Genomic DNA, 19,710 nt, shown 5'->3' with positions numbered 1-19,710 from the left:
CACAGATAAAAACACTGGCAGAGGGCAACTTGCTCACCCTTACCTAGAATTTTTATGTTTCTGCCAGTGACCCAGGCCTATATTCAATACCTTGAAATGGCAAATGGTTGCTTTTTAAGTTTTCAGGTCAGATAGGGCATTTGTTTCGAACATCTTGGTAAAGAAAAATGACTTCTATTTGTTTGTTTTAAAACCCTTTATCTTATATCTCGATAGAACTGACCTAAAGCTATATCTGGAATTATTAACGTGTGAAAAGGCAATGCAAGTTAATATAAGCAAGAGCATTTTAGCCAGAAGCTGAAATTGACCTTCAGAGACTTGGTAATCCAGATTTGAGCTGCTCCATATCAGCAAGTAGAGCAGCTATTACTTAACAGGAGTAAAGGGCTTCCTACACCAATCAAAAGTAAACAAGGCTAGTTGATCCTAATACACTTTTTTTTTTTAAACGTGTTCCAGTCATTGAATCTTTCTGCTTCAACAAACTAAAATTCTTTTAAAAGCTGCTTTGAGGAGTAAGTTGCTCTGAAATATGTACCACACAGCAGAAACACTTAAAAATAACAGATACACAGTTACAATTTAACAGTTTCTCATTTTGTTATATTTTCACTCACTTGAAACTGTAAAAGTCTGTAAATATATGAGTAAGGACAATTGTTACACGTTTGTCATGGAATCAGAATAAGGATTTAGATTCCTAATATATCCTTAGCAGAACTGGATTTAGAAGCCATTTTTGTATAATTTTTCTCATGGCCAGAAGTAATTGTATGATGTGTATTAATGCAAACCAAAGTTCCAGACATGTAAAATGCATTAATAAGTAAATATTATTTAAGACTTTCATGACTATTTTTCAGTGTTTTCCCTATGATCTAAAAAATTTTACACATTTAAATTTTAGAATCTTTTAAATTTACCAAATCAATGTTGATAGTATTTTCTAAATAGTGTTACATTCATAAGCTAAACAATCAAAAAGCACATAGCCATATTTCAGGATCTAAATGAATATATTATTCCAACTCTCAATACTTTTTATCAGAAGCTAAAATTTGGAAAATAAAAATCAATTTTTCATTCTGTTATTTGCAAATTCAGCCAAAAATCTTGAGTCTTAAATGAGTCTCACTTCATAGTGTTTCTTTGTATTTCATTTTAAATGAAACTTGTTCTAGAATAAAAAGTCACATGAGTTCTGTATTTCAGTGGTGTAAACTTTGGTGTTTTAGATTTCTTTAAGAATTAGATGAATATCATGCAGTCTCTCCCTGGGAGACTATACATATGTATAGAAAATCAAAATGTGCATGCAATTTGAAGTTGTCCCAAATTGGTGAAGCCAATGAATAATCCCCAAATCCACAGTGAGGACTTTACATGAAGAGCAAGTGATGTATGGTAGAAAAACAACTAATTCAAACTGAAAACCTTTTTATACTTCAGCCTTCCTGATCCAGACCATGGCTCTGTCTCATTCTTCCACATCTCTCTTGTGCCCAGCTGTTTCCCTTAATAGTGTTCATTCAGGCTGAGCTGAAATTCCCTTTTGAATACAATCCTTTAGATATGTGATTTTAATTTAAAAATGGGGAGCCCTCGTGAACCTAAGTGACTGCTTTCTTGCCAAAGGTTTCACCAGGCAAAGTTTACTAAAAATACACATTGGTATCTGCATAACTTGCTGTAATCCATCAGAGGACTTACAAGTAAAAGAAAATGGAAGATGGATGATGGTGAAGCCGGCATACCAGTTTGTAAATATATATAAAGAAACTTAAAGCTGGACGGTGGCATCCAGCAAAAAGAAGAAAAAAAATGAAATTTGACCAAATAACGCTACACCTGTGCAAGTGTATTAAATTTGTAATTTAACATTATTATATTGAAAAATTAAGTAAGTCTAAATGAAAATATCTTCTGGTATAATGTTACTACAGGCAAGGAGAATGATACTCAGACACACTAAACCCATCTGAGGTTTCCTTATGCCATAAATGCCACAAAAATGATTCTCATAAAAGAAAATGTATGTTTTGTTCCCCGAGAGGTAAGTCATGGCTCGAAGGGCATTATCTGTGTGTGAGTGTTCCAAACACTTCTTTAGCATCATCCAATAGGTGCTTTAAACACTTATTTTTTATAAAGTACTTTTTGTCAGACAATCTATGTGTTAGAAATTAGCAGGTCCTCCAGCTGTAAATCTTTGACATTGACCATAATTGAGGAGGTTAGTGCTGGCGTGGTCATAAGTATTACCTGTCATTTGAAATATGACAGTGCTGTACCTGCACAACCTTGGGGTTGCTCGTGTGTCGGCTCTGCCATCTGACTGCCTTAGAAACTGCCGGACAGTCTTCTTCATGCCTCTGACCCTGAGATAATTAACATGGCCCTGGAGGCCTCTGCCTTTTCCATTTGCACACTTGTTGTTTAATAAGATGTTTGCTGTTAGTTATGCTTTCCTCCGATTTAACAATTCACCTTTAAGGAGAAAGATACTTCAATACCATTAAGTTTTCTGTTATAGACATTAACTCTGTGTACCAGTTGCTTATATACAAGTTTCATTACTTTTCTGAAAATTGAAGTATATTGCTAATATTGTATTTTTAAGCTTGAATTTTGATTCCTGTAAATGCATTTTACAATGAGGCAAACAACTTATCTGAAATATAGGCACTGACTTTGACAGTCACATTATGTATCATGTAGACTAGAAATGGCAAAATGGGAGCCAAAAATAAAAGCAAATTTAAACATCTTTAGGGAAGATTTGATAGGATTTTGGTTTGTACATTCCCAAAAGCACAGCCAAGAGTTAAAACAACCTGCTTTTATGTCCTTTAAGATAAGAGGATTGATTTACAATTAGGACTGCATAGAATTTGCAAAATTAGTTTGTAAATTGAGAATAATTTTTTGTAAATCAGATTTAAGAAACTTAAAACAAGTGTAGCAGTACAAATCTTTAATGAAAGGAAGAATACAATTGTGGAGTTTGCTGTTAGCAAGTTCTTGTATTTGTCGAATGTATTTAGTTTTATCAAATAATTACGTAATTTTTTATGACGAGTTAATGGAATTGGGAATATATTTGTTGTTTGTATACAGGCATGCTTGATTTTATTGCACTTTGCAGATATTATATTGTTTTTTAAAAACAGAAAGTTTGTGACAGCCCTACATCATGCAAATCATATCAATATTCTATTCTTTAAAAGTGTGACATTAATGACTTCTAAATGTTTCATGAAATTAATATTATAATTTTAAATAGTTAAAATCATGCATGATATTATTATAAAACTATTAAATACATTAGATCAAAATGTTAACCAACTGTAACTTTGTTTTTAAAGATTTTTTTATATTTCAACTTTAATTTTAGATTCAAGGGTACATGTGCAGGTTCGTTACATGGGTACGTTGTGTGATGCTGAGGTCTGGGGTTTGATTGGTTCCATCACCCAGGTAGCCTAGTACCCAACAGATAGTTTCTCAACCCTTGTCTCCCTCCTTCTACACTCTAGTAGTCCCCAGTGTCTGTTGTTCCCATCTTTATGTTCATGCGTACCCAATGTTTAGCTCCGATTATAAGTGAGAGCATGTAGTACTTGTTTCTGCATTAGTTCACTTAGGATAATGACCTTCAGTTGCATCCATGCTGCTGCAGAGAATATAATTTCATTCTTTTTTATGGCTGTGTGGTATTCCATGGTATATGTGTACCACATTTTCTTTATACAGTTGACCACAGATGGGCACTGGGGTTGACTCCATGTCTTTGCTGTTGTGAATAGTGGTGTGATGAACATACAAGTGCATGTTTCTTTTTGGTAGAACAACTTACTTTCTTTTGAGTACATACCCAGTAGTGAGATTGCTGGATCAAATTGTAGTTCTGTGTCTAGTTCTTTCAGAAGTCTCCAACTGCTTTCCACAGTGACTGAAGAAATTTGCCTTCCCACCAGCAACATATAAGCATTTCCTTTTCTCTGCAGCCTCACCAACATCTATTATCTTTACTTTTTATAATAGCCACTCCGAGGGGTGTGAGATGGTGTCTCATTGTGGTTTCGATTTGCATTTATCTGATGTTAGTGATGTTGAGCATTCTTTCATGTTTGTTGCCTGTTTATGTCTTCTTTTGAAAAATATCTGTTCATGTCTTTTGCCGAATTTTAATGGGGTTGTTTTTTCTTATTAATTTGTTTAAGCTTCTTATAGATTCTGAATATTAGACCTTTGACAGATGCATTGTTTGCAAACATATCTCCCATTCTGTATGTTGTTTGTTTATTCTGTTGATAGTTTATTCTGGTGTGCAGAAGCTCTTTAGTTTAATTAAGTCTATTTGTCAATTTTAGTTTTTATTGCAATTGCTTTTGAATACTTAGTCATAAATTATTTTCTAGGGCTAATGTCCAGAAAGGCATTTCTAGTTTTCTTGTAGGATTTTTATAGTTTTTCTACTGTAACTTTAAATGAAATTGTTAATATCCAGTATTATTAATGTATCTCTGTAATTTCTTATTCTTCTCCAAAAATTAGTATTTTTTTACAAATGCTAGTACTAGTGATATCCATGTGTTAAGCTCTATTAAGCTTTGAGTAAATTAAGTGATTTCTTATGTTTATATCAATAATTATATTGCTCATTGTTTATTAATATCTACAACATGCCAGATGTTCACTAAAGAAACCTCATTTCCACAATAAAGTTCAATACACAAGCATTACCTGTATAGAACTTACACAAGAACAAATATTATACAATATTATAAAATTTAATATTATAACAAGAACAAATATTATAAAAATTAATTTTTCAACCATCAACAGCCAGCCTTTTTTTAATGCTGAGCCTTTGCTTTTTACCTGGCAGGCTCTTTCCCAGATGTTTGCATGTTCAAATGTCTTTCCTCAAAGTTCTTTTCCCCAGAAGATTTCCTGACCACAACATTAAAAAAAATAATAATTGACTTTGACTTAACTATTCTCTAATTCCATGTTTTTCATCATAGTTGCTATGAATTTGATGACCAGGAATTTTCATCATAGCCACCAGAGATTTTCACCACCCGAAATTTTATTACAAATGTAGTTTAATTGTGTCATCAAGTTACTTAGGCATTTTAACACATTTGGGCATAAAGTGAATAGACTTTTATTTTTTCCAATCACTGCTTTCACCTGTAGCATTTTCTCTAATCTTCCCTTAAAAGAGATGTTGTAAGTCTCCTGTCACTTTCATTTGTTAATGCCATCTTGGTGTTTAAGACTTCCCTGCTCCTTCCCAATCAACACAGGTGAAGACTGTGGCCCACAGTTTCTTTAAAAGGAAAAATATTGAATGTGATCATGCTATATGATACATCTTTTGTTCATGAAAGCCTGAGGGTGGGGTGGAAGAGTAAATGAGGTAGCAAGATTGGTGGTGGGGAGGGGTCCGTGATGAGTCTGGTTTCATAGGATGGTAATGGCTCTGATGATATTTGATGATTTCCATAAACGTGTTGTCAGTGGTTTCACCTTAGCTTCCTCATTTTCTGAGGAACCAGAAAAGTTGAGAAAGCACTTTTTTGCCCACCCACATACATTTCTTCTCTGACCATGCTACCTTGTCCTACCTCCTGTCAATCTGCTGAGAATCACTTTATTTACTGTGCCTTCCTCATCAACAGACCCAGCTTGATAGTCACTATTCTGTTTTTTGCTCATCAACCATCACTCACCTGGAAAGACACATCTTCTCTGCATATGTCTAAATTTTATCATGTCACAGCAACTTAGAAGAATCCATTCTCAGTATGTGAAATTCCATTTGTCAAGGTCATCATCATCTCCAGGTGCCAGACCCCATGGTTATGTCTCTGTCTTCATGTAATTCAACCTATTAGCAACATTTGACACAGCTGGCCTCTCCATTTTGCTTGAAACACTTTATTTGTCTAATGTCCTGAATATGCATTTTCACCGGCTGTTCCTTTCTTATTTCTAAAGCCTAGCTCAGTGCTCGGAACTCTTTACACATCTCCCTTTACACTCACTCCTTATGTGGTTTAATCCAGTTCATGGTGTGAAGCACTATCTTGAATTTCACAACATCTGAATTTATAGTCTGAGAATTTGCATTGCAGACCCCTTTGCTGAACTGAGACTCACGTATAGAGCTGCCTATTTAACATTATCACTTGGATATATAATAGTATCTCAGGTAAAACATTTCCAAAACAAAACGTTTAGAGCCTCACCACCCCGCTGTGTACTGCCAAACCTGTTCTTTTTGTGGTCTTCTCATTTAGGAATATTCCATGCTTCATTCTCAGGTTAAAACTGGGGCACATCCTTAATCTTCTTTCTTCAATACCGCATACAATCCACAAGAAAATCTTGTTGGTTTTCATTTTCAAGTATATTTAGGATCTTATTCCATCTTGCCACCTCCACCTTCGATACTCCTAATAAGCCCTCCTTGGCTATTGAAATGATGACCCAAATTATCTCATGGTTTTCTGTTTTGTTTTTGTTTTTAAAGGTTGGTGTACTCTAGTCACACCGGCCATTTATCATACAGCATATGTACATAGTCACTTTTAAAGTTAGATACAAATTCTGATTGTTCTTCAGTTAAGTTCAATGCAACTTAATTTGTGCTCAAGTTGAAATAAATCATATTATGGTAAATAGCATCGTTGCCAAACACAACGTCTCATTAGAAATTTTGCACTTGTCAAATAATCTCTAATTAGAATTGTTTTCTTGTATATACCCATGGCCGGGTCCCTTATTTTATTTCAAGTTTCTGCTTAAATGACTGATAAGAGACTTCCCGGGGCCACACTTTCTCCATTACTATCTATCCCACTTGACTATGTTTTATTTTTCTTCTTGGCATGTTGTTTTATTATTGGTAGCAAAGAATGGTGATGACTTAAGAGGGTGAATGCTAGATCCGAATTGCCTAGAATTAAGTCTTTGTCTCCCACTTCTTACTTCATGGCTTTGGACATGTTTTTAAAACTTTCTGTGCCTGAGTTCCTCATCTTTAAAACAGGAATTATCTTACTACTTCATAAATTGTTGTGAGTTAGCACAAAGCACTTAGAACAGCACCTGGCATCAGTTAGCAGCATTCACTAAGTGTTAGTTATAGTAATATGAATTATTATTAATATCTTTTATATATTTAATGTATGTCTTATTTCTTTAAAATATAAGTTCATTGAGTGTTTCATTCAATGCTATATTCTAAGCGTACAGAACTATTCCTGGGATATTGTAGGTGTCCAAGAGGTATTTGTTAAATAGTTGAAAGAATAGGCAATAAAGGTGGTCATAATAAATGAATGAAGATTATGAGAGATATATAATTTACTCTTTGACCAACTCCTCTGTAACCTGCCATACTCAACTGGACCCATGGGTATCTACTTAGCAGGTAAATTCTGCATGACCTTTGCCTGTGTTGAAAATTGTGATTCAATCCAGTAAAGTTCACATATAAAAAAAGAAGTCTGAATTGGTTGACAGGTATGTTTTAAGAATAAAGTAGACTTAAAACAGCTTTCAGTGAGGTTAAACATTGATGTGTGCCTGAGGGATAGAAGGGTGAACGTAATTTAAAATGGAAAAACAGTATGGTCGTATGCAAGGCCAGTCCACACTAGTCAGCAGTCAGGGTGTCTACAGTAGGAGAGCAATATGAGGAAAGGCAGATGTGGAGGTTCTGAAACTAGGGACAGGGTGTCTGACTTCATGCTGTGGTCCTTTTCCCTGACTCCGTGCTCCCGAGGGGGACAACATTCTCATGGTTGTCAAAGTGGTTTAGTAGGCATGAAGACTATAGCAATAGCAGGCGCGTGTGTGGTTAAGGCTGTGTTTTACGATGGATATAGCAATGAATATGTAAGGAGGTGAAAAAAATGGAAAAGACTGGTTAAAAGCATAGGGCTTTAAACAATTTCGATATCAGACATTTGCTTAAATAAAACGTATAGAATTAGTAGGTATAGTTATGTTTGATCAGGGCTTTCCTGCTGATTCAAAATCATTTAAAATGTGTTCTCCAGACCTCCAGAATCGGACTCATTTGGGAAGCTTATTAAAAATGCAGATTCCTAAGTCCAACCCTGGACTGACCAAACCTGAATATCTAAGGTACACCTGACATGGCTAAATTTTAAGTAACAGCCTCTTCTCTTTTCCGGCATATGCTTTTCTTACTGAAATTCAAAACGAATGCTTTTAGCTTGTTTAGGTGAGGCAAGTTAAGCAGGTGGACCTACGTGAAAGTGGAGATATTTAAAGATGAGAGAATAGTCAACAATTTCACTAAGTCAGTAATTTGGAAAGCGTAATTTATTTTGTGCTTCATTTATGGCAAGATATGCTAGTTGAAGTAAATGTTTAAATTCTTAATTAGAATCAACATGTCACTAAAATTATCATTCAATATTTTGTTTATATAACTATTAACTTGCCTTATCCTTTTCTTACTCCGATGTGTCTTCTGAACCATTTTTCTCTTTATATTTATCTCTTTTCTAATTATAAAGGTAATTCTGTCATTTTAGACCATCAAGAATATTTTTTAAAAAGAACAAAATAATAATGACTTTTAGTATCTACTTGTTTTTGAATATTTTGCTTTACCAAATCAGGATCACACAGGACACACTGTTTTCTAACTTGATGTTTTACTACTTATAAAAATATTTTCTTGTGTCTTAGTAAATGTTTTCCTAATGCTCCTGCTGGCCAGTATCATATTTTTCCATCTGTTCTTTTTCCTTTTTCTTTCTTTCTTTCTTTTTTTTTTTCCTGCCTTCTTTTACTTGCTACCCAACCACAATAACATAAATGCTTCCCAAATAACTCCTATTTTCTCCTCACCCAAAAGTTGAGGCATTCCTCTACTTCTCTTTCTGAATACGATACATACACAATCACTCCCCCTATACGCAGCTCGTCCACATTCACTCAGAGCTACTCTCTTGTAGACAGACAGGTGGTGTCTTCTGAGACCTGGACATTAAGGGTTCTGACCGAGTACCCTGCTTGGGCGTCCTTTAACTAGGTTCCTCACGCACGGAGTCAAATGAGGCTAGAAGATTCTGCCAGCAACCAAACAAGCTGCTCTTAGATCCAGATAGTTCATTGCAAACGTAGAGAGCAAAAACAAGATGATCAAATGTGCCAGCTTCCCACTTGTCTTCCAGGACAACATTGACATGGAAGGGACTGGTGACATGAGTAAGTCCCATGAGTGTTAGAGCACCCTTTGCCGACATGCTGCTTCCAGGCTGCAACCAAGCAGTTTACTAGCCTACAGATGTACCCTTCAAAAGAAGGGTGGGGGAAAGAGGGCTTCATACCTCAGAAGAACCAAAGAGATGAGAAAGTGCCTATGAAAACACCCCGGAAAGGTGAGGAGATGGGACATAAATGGCTTTGTAGCAGCTCCTCACAAGCCTCCCATGTTCTCATGGTCTGGGAGAATCGCGGGGTGTTCTGACCGAAGTAAGGACCAGCTGGGGTTCAGCCTTGCCTACATGGCCTCTGTGAAGACGTACAAGGTTACCAGACCTCCATGGCAGAGTGATTTGCCTATCATGGAGCCTATCTGGATTCCAAAGTCCTTCTACCTCAACATCAGGCTCTCTGGTTACCTGGACCTGGAGTTCTCTGCCTAAATGGTCTCATGCTTGCTTCTGCATCCTGTATGAGCCCCTTTCCTGGGTAGATCATTCCTAGTTAGACTGCATGCAGGTCTACACACCCTAGTTCTAAGGAGGTGGCTGGAGTGTGGTGTTTGTGTGAGGCTACAGAGAGCTTGCATAAGCAGGCCAGGGTATCCACATTTATGCTTGCAAGGCCCTTTAGGTGCTAGACAGAGCTGCTGCATCAGAATCAAATTGTGCTAATGAATGAAGCCTCTGCTGCCTGGAAGAGAAAACCATAGGAAGGTAGTGTGGATTAAAAATGTCAAGGTGAGGACTTTCTTGACCTACCTCCTCATTGTGACCTGGTGATTAACTGAGATTGTAGATTCTTACAAGAGAGGAAGAGAAATATGATATTTTCTTCATTGTCATGACAGTCCAAAACCTTGAACCTAGATGTTTTTTCTTAGAGTAAAAGCCAATAAACATCATGATAAAATCTTTAAATAAAGATATGAAGTGGAAGGCTTAAGTTTTTTTGAGAATTCATGAGAATGCTAAGTGAAACATGTTTATTTGCTAAGAACTCTTATTATAAAACATAAAATTATAGAGATTTTGAACTATGATGTTGCCTACATATAATTATTTTAATTAAGCTATACATTGAGTAAATACATAAAATAAGGAAAAACGTATTTACTGACACGTAAGGCATAAGCTTTTTGTTTTGAAGCACAAGATTATGAGTAACATACTATCTGTGTGCTCACTCCTGGAGCAGTATATACAATTTCAGGTAGTAGACCTTTGATAAGGTAAAACTGTGTATGCTCAAAGTGAAATTCATAAAGCACCACAAAAATTATACTTTTAGACTAGCCACCTACTTGTCCTTGTGACTGTTGTTTCAGAATATAGCTATTTCCCATGAAGCATTTTTCTTCTAGTTTCAATAATTCTTAATAAGCTTTACATCAACAAAGAAAGCTTAACTAGAAGCATACTTCAGAGGCTTTTTTAAAAATAAAGTCATCGGTACCAAACTCAACAATCTACTGATTCAGAATATCTGGATTTAGCATGTAATATCTAAATTTTACATACTGAGGTGGAACTGGAATTTTCTTTTCTTTTTAGGCTTTGCCCATATGGTGACCAAATAATATATCATGCAAATGTATACACTTTTGAAAGTGAAAGAGCGTACTATTAATATTGTGTTGGGACCAGAGGTATAAACTGATACTGTCCAAACCAGAACAAATGGCCATCTTATGTAAAGGTGACTGAAATATGCTATCTGATAGTTGAATTAATCACATGTTGAGATCACGTGCAGTTGTGGGCTAGGAATAGCGCCCTTTTATTTTTGGACCAAAGATAACACTGAATATTCATTTTAAAGAAACAAAAATACTTTTTTCCCTTATCTCCTTGTTTAGTTTTTATAAATTTTGCAAAAATATACATAGAGATATGATGGGTTTTTTTTTTTTTTTTTTTTTTTTTGAGATGGAGTTTTGATTTTGTCGCCCAGGCTGGTGTACAGTAGCAAAATCTCAGCTCACTGTAACCTCTGCCTCCTGGGTTCAAGTGATTCTCCTGTCTCAGCCTCCCAAGTAGCTGGAAACACAGGCACATGCTACCAAGCTTGGCTAATTTTTTGTATTTTTAGCAGAGATGGGTTTTCACCATGTTGGCCAGGCTGGTTTTGAACTCCTGACTTCAGAGCTATTAGGTATTTAATAGGATACATACATAATAGGTCTTGACTAGGATACATACACAATCCCTCCCCCATATGCAGCTCTTCCACATTCACTAAGAGCAATACTCTTGTACACAGGTAGGTAGTGTCTTCTGAGACCCAACAGTAAAAGTATGTAGTATAATTTTATGTAGGCTCTTTCATAGTTGATCATCATGAATTATAAAAAGTAGATGATATCCTATTCTATTTTGTATTCTTTGTGCTGGAGTACTTTGACTCTTTACCATAATTTTGTTAGTTTTAAACTTCCTAGAGAGATGAAACAGTAGAAATAGTTTGTGGTTCTCTAAGTATAAGAAGTTCTATCTTTGAAGGGCTTACTGCGAGAGTTTAGTATAGAGCAGGAAAGTCATATTCCATTTTTCCAAACCAATTTCATTTTAAAAAATACTTGGCTTTGATACTTGTGTAGCCTCTTGTTCTTTTTATTCATGTATTCATGCATTCTTTCATTTCTTTAGTTTTGCAGTTGAATATACAAATTTGTACAAGATTATACCTAACACTCTGTACTGACTGTACTCAGTTTTTAGCTTTTCTTTACAAAAATGTAGAGCTCTTACACTTACAGAAAAGATATATACATGCACACATGCATATGTGCACACATACGCATACAAGATCTCTTTTATAAGCTCTGGTCTTGTGTCAGTCTGTCTACTTAGCATCTTGATTTGGATGTTTCAGACTCCTGACTAACCATGTATAGGCCTGAAATTGTAATCATTCTTTTCAAACTGCTTCTCTTCCAGTGTACCACTTTTTAATAAACTGGTGTCACTGTCATCAGAACACCCACCCAGAAATCCATTAATCAAAGGAATAATTTCATTACTGTTTTTCTCTTAGTCTACAATCTCCATTAAAATGGAATCAATGTTTCTTTTTCCCCTTCATCATTGTATGTGGACCATTTACTGCAGAGCCTGACACAAAACAGGCAGTCAGTATTTGTGTAAGAGAGGACTAGACATGTAATTTAACGTATCCTGAAGTACTTGTAGCATTGTGGTAGGAAACTTATAGGGGCCATTTCCATAAAGTGTCAGTGCAGCATAAGAGACATATGCTCCATATTAGTAGCCAGAAGGCTTGCTTTGATCTTTACCCTCTCTTGACCTCCACTTCCCATCTGAAGGTGAACTTTTCTGAGTATCATTTTGTGTGTCTATAACACTAACAACCTCTTTTCCATCTACCCTAGTATACTACTTCAAGGCTCAATTGAGCTAATAAATATGAAAGTGTTTTGAAAACTATAAAGTGCTATACAGAAACTAAAGTCATTTACTTATGAAATCCTCTATCCTACTTTTATAGGCAAGGCCATAACAAATTCAGTCTATATGAAGGGTGTTCATGCTTCTGTTCCCCCCCCCCCCGCCAAGATATACAATATTTATTCTGCAGTAAGAGACACAGAACTCCATGTTTAAAACATGTATCAACTCAGGGTCCAGAAAATGTCCATACCTGAGCACACAGCAAGTAACTGTAGACACAGTGTTTGCATGCCACTGTATATTTACAATACATTTTAATTCATCTTCTCTTTCCTGCCTTAATTTTTCTGTCTGCTTGAAAAGTTGCTTTTGATTCATGCCGTGGCCTTATTTTCTGCAACTGCCTCTTAGAATTCATTATTATTGATATTTTGCATATCGTGGATATAGCACTTTTCAGTCTGAAAAGTCACTTTTCATGCTGATGCTACGTTTTCTAGGTCTAATGTCTGGAATACATTATTAACCACATTTGGAGTATAGTGTTCTTCATTTGGCACTTCTTATCTTCAATAATCTCATTTTCTTAAAAATCTGTTCAGTATAATTAATACTTTTTGCACTTCTGAAGATGTTAATATATAAGAAAATCTACATTTTACAAGCTGAAGTGGAGGAAACCATGTTTACATTTTGCTGCTTCTAAGAATATCTGTTTGCAGAATGACTTGAAGTTTTGCTCACAGCAGCCTCTCTCTTCTTTAAAGCGTCTCTAAGTAGTTATAAGCTATACAACGGCATGAGGTCTTTGGGATTTTCTTAAGATACTGAAAGCCAGTGTCAGGATTAGAGAGTTATACTTCATTTGTTTAATAGATCCGAGTAATCTTTTGCTCATGGGTGACACTCAGACAAACATCCTGAAAAAGAGAGAGAGAGAGAGAGAGAGAGAGAGAGAGAGAGAGAGAGACAGAGATGAGCATCTTTAAAAGTGTGGTTTTCATGCATTTCCTTAACATATTTATACAGTGACACTGTAACTTTGGCAAGATGCTCACTTCATTCCTTCTGTGCTGTATATGCACTTGCAGGCTTTAGAGGAACATATGAATTTATAATGAGGGGTGCACTGTGTTTATCTATACCTGTATATCTATATTTATATTTTTATATTTCAGCTTTATTGGGGTATAATTGACAAGCAAAAATTGTACATATTCAAAAAGTACAATGTATATTTTTATATATGTATATGTTTTGAAATGATTGCCAAAGTCAAGCAAATTAAAACATCTATCACCTTACATACTTACCTTTTCTGTGTGTATGATGGGAATACTTAATACCTGCTCTCTTGGTAAATTTAAAGTGTACAAAATATTATTATTAACTGTAGTCAACATGCTGTACATTAGGTCTTCCAAATTTATTTATCTTGTAGTTGCAAATTTGTGCACTTTGACCAACATTTCTCCATTTCTCCTAACTCCTGAACCTGGGCAAAAGCCATTTTACTGTTTGCTTCTGATTTAGACTTTTTTTAGAATCTACATATGTGCAATAGTACATTAGAAAAATACAATTTTTCTAATGACCAGTAACAATGAGATTTTTTTCATATGTTTTTTGGCTGTATAAATGTCTTCTTTTGAGAATTGTTTGTTCATATCCTTCACTCACTTTTTGATGAGGTTTTGTTTTTTCTTGTAAATTTGTTTTAGTTATTTGTAGATATTATCTCTTTATCAGATGAGAACTTGCAAAAAAATTTTCACATTCTGTTGGTTGCCAGTTCACTCTAATGATTGTTTCTTTTGCTGTGCAGAAGCTCCTTAGTTTAATTAGATCCCATTTGTCAATTTTGGCTTTTGTTGCCATTGCTTTTTGTGTTTTAGTCATGAAGTCCTTGCCCATGCCTGTGTCCTGAATGGCATTGCTTAGGTTTTCTTCTGTGTTTTTTTATGGTATTAGGTCTTATGTTTAAATCTTTAACCCATCTGGAGTTAATTTTTGTATAAGGTGTAAGGAAGGGATCCAGTTTCAGCTTTCTGCATGTGGTTAGCCAGTTTTCCCAACACCGTTTATTGAATAGGGAATCCTTTCCCCATTGCTTGTTTTTTGGTTACGTTTGTCAATGATCAGATAGTTGTAGATGTGTGTTATTTCAGAGGCCTCTGTTTTGTTCCATTGGGCTATATATCTGTTTTGGTAACCAGTATCAAATTTCTAATTTTTTTTCATGCTTGAAAATTATTTGATTATCCTTTTCACATAATAGACTGATATTTTAGATGTTTATGTGTGTATTTCTCAGTTTATGTTTTATTTCCCCCATCCCAGTCCAACCCTGAAGACATTGTTTTCTAACATAAAATTTTGCCTTTGCTGATAAGAACTCTAATAATTGTTGGATTATTGATATTTTATAGAAAATCTGTTTTCCCATAAGGGCTTTCAGAATTTTCTCTTTTCCCTTGAACTTGTGAAACTTCACAATGATATAACTAAGTTTAAGTCTAACTTTCCTACTGTATCCCACTCTCCATGAATACTCCATCCAAAGACATGAATGTCTCTTTCAGAACATGTCTTTCTATTATTAGTTCATTTTCTCTTCTCCTCTATTATCTTTATTTTTTTTTTGTACAGTATTTCTGTTATATCTCTGGGATCCCAAGATTATTTAAATTTTGTTTATAATTCTTCTGTCATATTTTCCCAAATATGAGGAGATTTACTTGACTATCTTCTAAGTTACTAGTTTGGCATTTACTACTGTCTATTTTATTATATTTAAAATCTGTGAAGGGTTTGAGCTTTGACTTTGCTTTCAGGGTAGCAAATTAGCCTCTCATAGTTTCATGAATACTGGAAGAAGACATAAGACTCTTGCATCAGAGAAAAATGATTTATTACTCACAGTATAGCAGGCAGCATGATAATCAAATTATGTCAGTTCTGTTGCCCCTCTGTTTGCCACAAAGGGTGGCAAAAATGAGCCCAGATACTTTCTCAGGAATTACAACCACGAAATCACAAGCTTAGAGAATTAATATCTTTTAAGATAGGTATGAAGCATGCCTGCCTTCTGCTCCAGAGATAAACACTATGTCTGTCTTCTAAGGCTTTAAGAAAACCTGCCCTTCATTGTGGACCGAAACACTATAACCATTTCCCAAGACCTTTTACTATTCAAATATTCTTGGAAAGAGAGTCTGTAACAAAAGGTAATAAGCGCCTTGCTTCATGAGATATTCAGAGATATGAGAGACTCAAGAAGAACCTCCCAATCATTAATATGTCTAGGGAGTTGGGGAGGGATGGCATGGGGAGAAATGCCAGATATAGGTGATGTGAAGAATGGCAACAAACCACATTGCCACATGTGTACCTATGCAACAGTCTTGCATGTTCTTCACACGTACCCCAAAACCTAAAGCACAATAAAATATATATTTATAAAAATATGTCTAGACTTTAATTTTTTTTCAATTTTAGAGAATATTTTTTAGCTTTTAGGATCTGACATTTGCTTTCTTCTTGATTCATTTTTACATGTCTGATTTTTGGGGAAGTAGGCAAAGTACAATATTATCCCAAAAGTGATTTTTCAAAGTTATCGCCTATTTTCAGTGCTTCTTAAACTTTTTTGTGCATGTGTCTTCTTGGGATTTGTCTAAATGCAGATTCTGATTTAGTGGGCTTTCGATGGGGCTTGAGATTCTAAACTTTTGATAAGATCCTAGTGATCCAATGCTATGTGTCTTTGGGCAGCTATTTGACTATTAGGGATTTATTATCTTTGTTTCCTTAGGAATGAGTTCTGTTTGTTTACTATAGTTTAGCTTTTCATACTTTTTTTTCATAAATATAGTGTTGTCTGTCTTTCCAAATGGAGGTTTCAGAAAAATAATAGGAATGCTGGTTTTTCTAAGAACCAGTGGCAGTCATTTCATTAAAGCCATCTCCATGAGAGAACTGGATTTGAACTCCTTCTCAGAAAAGAGAAGTTTCTCAGAGGATCATGAAGTAAGGACCTCCAACAATCTGTTTCTCTGCAACAGCAATAAGCATACTGGCAAAAACTGTCAAATTGATCTTTTTAGAAACTCAACATACACAAAGTCTTGCAACAATCTAAGGAGCATGTATTCAAGAAAAACAGCTGAATTTCAATTTCAAGAACAACAGCCAGCTTTGTGGCATTTTAATGTGCTGTTTTCATCATCCTCTTCCCAGCTCTGTGATAGCTCTGGAAACCATCATTCCTGCAAACATAGTGAAAGCCAGCAGCCTAGAGGTCTGCCTTAGTCTGTTCAGGCTTCCATTGCACAATACAATAGAGTGGGTATCATATAAACAATGGAAATTTATTTTTCACAGTTCTGAAGGCCGAGAAATCCAAAATCAAAGTGCCAGCAGATTGAGTGTCTGGTTAGGACCTGATTCCTGTTTCGTAGATGGCCGTCTTCTTCGTGTGTCCTTATATGGTGGAAGTGGGGAGGGAACTCTACAGTGTCTCTTTTGTAAGAGTGCTAACCCCATTCACGAGGACTCCATGCTCATGATTCAATCATGTCTCATAGGCCCTACCTCCTAATACCATCCCATTAGGGGTTTAAATTTCAAGATATGAATTTTAGAGGTACACAAACATTCTTTCCTTGTCATATCACTGGAGGGGGAACAATTGTTTTGGAGTTCCCCCCAAAGCAAACATTCACATAGGATTGCCATCATTTGATTTTTCTGGCTAAATCAACTTTGTGAAAATGACAAAATACATGTATTTCCCATAGCAGGGTGGCAATGGTTTTGTTTAATCATGAACTTTGCTATGTAAATTTTTAAAAATTTATTCTCTGGTTGACAGGTCTGTGATAATTTTATTCTTCAAACATTTATGTAGAGTACACTCAAATGAAAGGTATTACACTAGGGGATTTTCTGATATTGAGAAATCGCTTTCCAATAATAGTATGTATTTTAAAAGTTAGTTGTGACATAGATAGAAACATACAACTTAACGAAGAAAACGCTAAAATAAGACAAATATAACACAAACTTGTAAATTTACCCAGCCAACTCTCAAGTTTTAGTGAGTCAGATGGTTTTAGATAAAATTTTAGTAGAATCATTGAATTTTTCCTTTAGTATTATGATAAACTGATACAGACCAAAGAATAAAATTAGCTGGCACAATTTTATATTATTAAAGCTGTGTGTAAAACTCTGGCATTTTATTAAAAACTATCCAGATTCCTGTATCTGATATTCACCTTTCATATATCCACAACTGGCAAATGCCTAGTTTTAAATAACACATTTGTATGTGACCTTTTAAGAAAATTACCAATGTCTTTGTTTAGAGTGCAGAGGGCATGGATTTCACAGAGCATTTCCCACTAAATGGAGTATATTACTCCAATTTCATAGCCATGTTGTCAGGAAGTGGCACTTCATTAAGATAATGTGACCTTTAGAATATTCTTCCAACCTTTTACTGTGCCTTTGGTAGTGGGATTTGTACTTTAATTTCTGTAGCTTTTTGATAAGTTGGAAATAAAAAGTAATTGAAAGCTACATTTTTATTTTACTTGATCTATACATTGTGTGTGGGTTTTTCCCCCGAAAATGGCAAAAAATGTCAGGTAAAAGATTTTTGCTCAAAATAGGGATTATTTGCCAGAAAAAATGTCTTTTAGAGTTAAAATCAAATTGGCAAGTTTATACCTATTGTGGAAAGGAAGAAAGGGAGAAAATGGCTATGTAGAAAAAAAGCAAAAATTGTTTTCTTTTTCTACTGCATTTTCAAAAAAGTTGAGAAAGGCCCCCAAAGCCGGTTCCTTGTTTTCTGATGACAGTGAGATGACATGTTTCCGGTGTGCTTGCTGTGTCAACTTGAAATTGTTAGTTCATTTGAAGCCATCATTGAAAGTAGAGATTCAACTTCTAAAACCATTTTCACGGTGAAGTCAAAGGAAGCAATTTAATGGAAAGAGGAAAGGAGATGACTGTTCTGGTTAGACTTGCAGTAGCATCTCTCGGGAACCATTTATGTATCATTTGGTTTATTTATAGGATTGAATTTTATGTTCAGAATTGAGTTTTTCATTGAATATCTTAAAATATATTTATAGCTAAGTATTGTTTCATTTTAATATATGGACACTCTTAGGTTCCAGAGCATGTATTTCTTAATCAGTTATTTGGCAATTGTAACGTTAAGATTCTCTTTTTAATATATTTGAAATGGAGCATTCATAACACACTCTGGGAGTGACTGCATTAGATGAAATCACAGAACCATATGGTGGCTGAAAGCTGCATAGGGAGTCTATTTTTTTATTAGATAGACAAATGGTTTAGTTTCCTAAGCTTTATTTTCTCTATTAGAAAAATAACAGTATAAGTTAGGGATGTGTTACAGTCTCCCTTTATCCATGGGGATACATTCTAAGAGCTCTTCCCTAGAGGATGCCTTAAATCTTGAATAGTACCGAACCCTATAGATACTAATTTGTTTCCTAGGATCAGCCAGGGTCACCTGACTATCTGCTTCAGGTAATCCTGTCTCATCAGGCCATAGTGACCTTGATGGTTTGGTATCAGAACAGATGATACTGATGGCTAAGAGGCGGGTAGCATGTGTAGCATGGATACGCTAGACAAAGGGATGATTCACATCCAGGGTAAGTTGGAGTGGGGCAGAGCAAGATTTCACCATGCCGCTCAGAATGGTGTGCTATTTGAAGTTTATGTTTTTAGATAGCATTTGACCTGACTGTAGGTAACTGAAACCAGAGATACGGGAGGGCTTTTGTGACAGAAAACCTTGGTATAGAGGGCCAGAAAATAGAGGCTGACTTTTCTAAGGTAGGATGTGGGTAGTTCAAGGTAGCCTGGCTAGCCAGTGTGCTACTATCTGGGCTCCATTCTTTCTATCCTCTGTGGTTGTGTTTGTGGCATCTTTGCCACAGGATAGCTGTTAAACCTCCGTGGGTTTTATCCGCATTCCAGGTAAGATGAAAATAAATAT

General features: G+C 35.4%; 1 protein-coding gene across 6 annotated transcripts in view; it reads left to right on the top strand.

The window, feature by feature from the left end:
• Positions 1 to 19,710, top strand: part of NAALADL2 (N-acetylated alpha-linked acidic dipeptidase like 2) — a 1,288,446-nt gene that overhangs the window by 517,575 nt on the left and 751,161 nt on the right. The gene's annotated exons all lie outside the window — the stretch shown is intronic.

This window comes from Saimiri boliviensis, chromosome 9 (genome assembly GCF_048565385.1).
Source record: "Saimiri boliviensis isolate mSaiBol1 chromosome 9, mSaiBol1.pri, whole genome shotgun sequence".
Taxonomy (NCBI): domain Eukaryota; kingdom Metazoa; phylum Chordata; class Mammalia; order Primates; family Cebidae; genus Saimiri; species Saimiri boliviensis.
This window is presented reverse-complemented; position numbering and strand designations above follow the sequence as displayed.